The sequence below is a fragment of the Acomys minous genome (genome assembly GCF_964271855.1).
Source record: "Acomys minous genome assembly, chromosome: 2".
NCBI classification, from domain to species: domain Eukaryota; kingdom Metazoa; phylum Chordata; class Mammalia; order Rodentia; family Muridae; genus Acomys; species Acomys minous.
The window spans coordinates 115,283,749-115,288,713 of record NC_140484.1 but is presented as its reverse complement, the minus strand read 5'-3'; the positions used below and the strand labels follow the sequence as shown (position 1 = coordinate 115,288,713).

The following is a 4,965-nucleotide window of genomic DNA, read 5'->3' as shown; positions in this document are numbered from 1 at the left end:
AGGCTTAGGAAAACACCTCAAGACTCAGAAGTGCCGTCCATACTTATCCTCCTGTATGCCTCCTTTTTTTTTTTTTTTTTTGCCTACCTGAAAATTATTCAATGGCAGGAACTTGAACTACCTTCCTATGATTCCAAGGCAATCTCAAGGGGGAAAAAACACACACACTGAGGATGAGGGAGACAAAAGACATCTCACCCCACCCCATCCTGTCATTGATGACAGCATGGAGTACTGCGCTGGCTCTAGACTGTTCACCCCTGAATTCATGTTAAAGAAAACAATCACATTAAGCTGACATTTTGAGTGCGTGTTTGGCTTTCCTCATTGACAGAGGAGTGAAGTCATCTGGGTGCAACTCGGTCAAGTGAAGTCCCATCAGGGTTAGTGTCCCGGAAGATGATGAGGGCGTGTTCACCTGCAGCAGGTCTCTAGTGATGCCCCCAGGCTCTTCAGCCCAGGGTCTGACAAAGATATGGCTTGATCTAATTTAGAGTGAGACTTGTACCCAGGGAGTGATGGCTACCAGCCAGAACCCAAAGCCATCAAGACAGGCTGACCTGCCCCATAAACTGTTGTAAGATGGGGGAGGGGGGGCACAGAACCCATGCACCCTTGAGAAGGTTCCAGTTCCAGGGGCATCAGTTGAGCAGCAACCAGCACTTGGGGGAAGGTTGTCAAGTGCATGGAACGCAAGCCCTAAGCTGTGTGTGAATTGGCAAGAAGCCCAGTCCTTTACGCAAAAAGGGAAAGCTCCTCATACCCAGCCAGTAAGAGGCGAAGCCAGAGGCCACAGTGATGCTCCTGGAAACAACCCTTGCTCCGGGAAGGGAGGTTAGGTGAGAGGCTCTACATAAGAGTAGTAAGTGGTCTTAACCACTGAACCATTGCTCCAGCCCACCCACTTGCCCAGAGCTGACTTATGAGCGGATGAGTGGCCTGACCCTGGCAGTTGTGTGCAAGAGCTGGGTAGATGATTGTTTGGGCCCCTGACACATCCACAGAGTAGACTAGTGGGCGTGGCACCTCCCAGCTTCCTCCAGAGAAGAGGCCCAGAGCCAGAGAGAGGACACCGGGTAGTTAACAGGTGAGAGAGTGCAGAAAGTGGCCTCTCTGTACTTCTAACTGGCACTACCCCATCCTGCCCTTGCCTGGGGCTTGTGGCCCAGCTGAGCCTGCTGTCAGGGGTGGGGCCACAAGGCTTCTGTCACCTTTGCCCGTTCAACTTGGATGAGGCTGGCACTGTGAGGCAGAGGACTCAGGTCAGAGTGTTGGCTCACCAGACCAGACTAACACAGGCGGTTGGGAACTGTTCCTTCTCGGGGCCAGGTTCTGACTCTAGGGATCAGAACCATCTGCTGCTTTCCTAAATCCCCGGAGGCCCCCAGAATTCCTCTCAATGCAGGTGTTCCTAGGCCAGGAATTTACTGTGGTGGAATCTGCCCAGGTGCCCACAAGAAAGTTAGGCCTGAGTCTTTCCCTTTGAGTCCCCAGTCACCCACCCTGTTGCGTGCTGTGATTATGCCGCCATCGGACCAGGCGCCAGCCCACCACCCTGTCGGACTTTCAACACAGCCTCACATACCGGATGTCCTGAGTCACCTCGGTGTGCTTCTACTTCTGGCCCTCTGGAGGTGTGTACTGCTGCAGTATGTGTGTGATGGTGGTGGCGTGAGGTATCTAGTCCAACCTGCCCTTGATAGCTGTTCACACTTAGGAGCAGATCCAAGAAGCTGATGGCATATTAAGGCCTGGCCCCTGACCACTAAGTCCGGCTTCTCTGCCTTCTCCCATGAGTCCCCTGGCACAGGGTGTCAGGCTGTGGGAAAAAGGAGGGCAGGAGGGCACAGCATGAACAGGTGGGCAGGGGCTGCAGGGCTGGGTGGTATTCTCATTACTGGCCAGTGCAGAGGGCCAGCCTGGGCTCCCCGTGGGCCAGGCGCTGGCAGCCTTCACACCTTCTGTCTGCCTGTTGACACGAAGGCTGCCTCCCTCCGGGCAGAAGGTGTTAACTTGGGAACTGGAGTGTGCAACGGCCTCCAAAACAGCCAGCAAAGGCTCCTCAAAGCCCCAGGGATTACTTGGGGGCAGGAAGCAGAGTAAAGGTAGGGTTGTGTCCCTGGACCAGACACGGAAGGGGCCCATGGGTTCTGAGTCTGCCTCTTCTGGTCCTGAGACTGTTTGATGCTGGGCACAGCCAAAGACACCTGATAACTAACGACAAGGCTTTGCCTGGCTGAGCACTACCAGTATCGTGTGGATCCCTCAGAACCTGGCAGCCACCAGGCCAAGGCACAGAGAGGCCCCAGGATCTGGGTTTCTCCATGCCAGGCCCCCAAGGCACCTGTTTTGAGCACTTCTGAGTTCAAAACCCATGGCTAATGCTGCAGTGCTGTTCTTGCCCACGGAGGTGCCATCTCTCACGTACAGCCTGACTCTAACCCACTGGCGTCTGGCTTTGATTTACAGGCTATTTATTACACTAGGGCCAGGGCTAAGGGACAAGTGGCCTGCTCTTGAGTCCAGGGGAGGAGGGAAAGGATGGATAGGTCAGCTCTGAGTCTGGGGGTGAGCCGCTATGCAGGTGCCCCTGGAAATCAGAGAAGGTAGTCAGGGCAGCGATCCATGGTGAGAGGGCCTGCCATTGTGGCTTTTCTACATGTAGAAGGAGGGGTTGCTGACAGAATAAAAAGGATGACACAGTCTGGGGCTGGGTGGTTAGGGCCAGGGACACGAAGCCCGGGACAGGGAGGGGGGGAGGTAGGAGATGGTGCAGGCAAGCTGGGGAGGGGGCTTGATCTCCCTAAAGAAGGCAGGGGGATCCACAAGAGTTTTCAAGGGGGGTGGCAAGGTCGGAAGAGAAGGAGGGCACTGTGCTTACACCACAGAGACTGGAGCCAGGACAGGGCAGGGTCCAGTGGGCCTGGGCCATGGCCAGTGTGTGCTGAAGAGAGTGAATGAGAAAGCCATGTTGGCTGGGGAGGCAGGGAGGGGCTGGGCTCGCAGGCAGGCAGGCAGGGAGGGGCTGGGCTCGCAGGCAGGCAGGCAGGGAGGGGCTGGGCTCGCAGGCAGGCAGGCAGGGAGGGGCTGGGCTCGCAGGCAGGCAGGCAGGGAGGGGCTGGGCTCGCAGGCAGGCAGGCAGGGAGGGGCTGGGCTCGCAGGCAGGCAGGCAGGGAGGAGCTACTCTACAGCTGGGATTTGGAGCCCACTCTCTGCTTTCCTCTGATTGGAAGGCTAAGCCAGGCAGGGCAACAAGATCCTTGTGGAGGAAACACCTAACCCACGGCCAGCAGAGGCCTGGCTTGAGTCTCACCTGTGGCCTCTGTGAAATGGGAGACAGCGCCTACACTAGGTACCTGCTAGTGCTGCAGGGGAGAGGGAGGGAGAGAGGGGAAGGGGAGGCCAAAGCGTTTGCCTGTTCAGTTCCTTTTCCTCACCCTTCTCCTGCTTTTCCAGTTCCTCTTTCCTTTCTGTCGCTAAGGTGATTCATAGATAGACCATGCAGAAAAGTGAGCAAACACGGGGGGCAGCCCCGTGGCCACGTCTCTGCAGCCTAACAAATGCCAGGCTTGCCTCTGCTGCACAGAGGTACCCACACCTGAGCACACAGAGGCTCCCAAAGGCTTGCTTAGGTGCTTTCTGTTGTTAGGTGGCTTACGACAGTGTCTTGCACATCCCCGCTCAATTCTAAGTCTCAGCTGCTGGGCCTACAGGTGTGTGCCCCCATGCCTGCTGGGTTTTCTTTGTTTTAGGTTTTTAAAATAAGGTCTCATGTGGCACAGGCTGGCCTCAGGCTTTCTTCATACCCGAGGATGGCCTTGAACTCCTGATTCTTCTGCTTATTGTCTTTCTCAATCATTTCTCCGTCTTGTTTGGAGACAGGATTTTTCAATGAACCTAGAGCTCGACGGTTCAGTCCTCGGGATCCTCCTGTCTCCACTTCCCTAGTGCTGGGATTACTGGTGCACAGTGACGTCACTGGTGTTTTACGTGGGCTTCCCAGGATCTGTCTACATGCATCGCAAGGACTTCACTGACCAAGCCATTTCCAAAGACCCTGGCTGGGGGCAGGGGGGATAAGGTTCTGGTATGTTTTCCATTAGATGATTTTTTTCAAATTTCTTTCATTCATTCATTCACTCACTCATTCATTCATTCATTGTGTGTGTGATGGGCATGCCCGAGCTTGAGTGTACAAGTTAAAGGAAGACTTGCAGGAGTTGGTTCTCTTATTCTATTGGGCCTTAGGGAACCAAACTTATATCATTGGTCTTGACATCAAGCACCTTCACCCACTCAACCATCTTTATGGCTTTTTCCTTAAAAAAAGAAAAAGAAAAAGTACATTGAGGTACAAGTCACAACTTGATATTTTGTATATTACATTTTTAATACAAATGTGAATTTATAACCTAAAAATGTCCGAGCCTTGTGTTTATGCATGGCTATAAGTTTACCACTTAGGAGGAGTGCCACGAGTCAGAGCCTATCCTGGGCTACAGAGTGACATTCACACACACGCACACACACACACACACACACACACGCACACGCACACGCACACGCACACGCACATGAATACACTCACATACTTTTTTCCCTCCTAGATGTTTGGTTTTTCCCAGTGTTGAGGCCAAGGCCTCATTTCATTCACTGAGGGAGACCTTTACTGAGGAGTGCAGCTCCATGACATAAATTATACTCAAGATGCCACCTCATCTGTTTCCAAACTATTTTCTTTTCTTTTTTTTAAAGATTGTATTTATTTATTACTTTTACAGTATTCTGCCTGCAGGCCAGAAGAGGGCACCAGATCTCATTATAGATAGATGGTTGTGGGCTTTCATGTGGTTTCTGGGAATTGAACTCAGGACCTTCGGAAAAGCAACCAGTGTTCTTAACCTCTGAGCCATCTCTTTAGCCCCTCCAAACTATTCTCATCACGCAAACAGGAGCCTAGTCCCT

The 4,965-nt window shown here is 53.1% G+C and overlaps 1 long non-coding RNA gene across 1 annotated transcript; it reads left to right on the top strand.

Annotated features, from left to right (window-relative positions):
* The first annotated feature begins 1,163 nt into the window (after window positions 1–1,163).
* Window positions 1,164–4,118, top strand: LOC311581654. The gene is made up of 2 exons (XR_014773833.1): window positions 1,164–1,634; window positions 3,883–4,118. It is a non-coding gene; the product is annotated as an uncharacterized lncRNA (long non-coding RNA).
* Window positions 4,119–4,965: the final 847 nt, after the last annotated feature.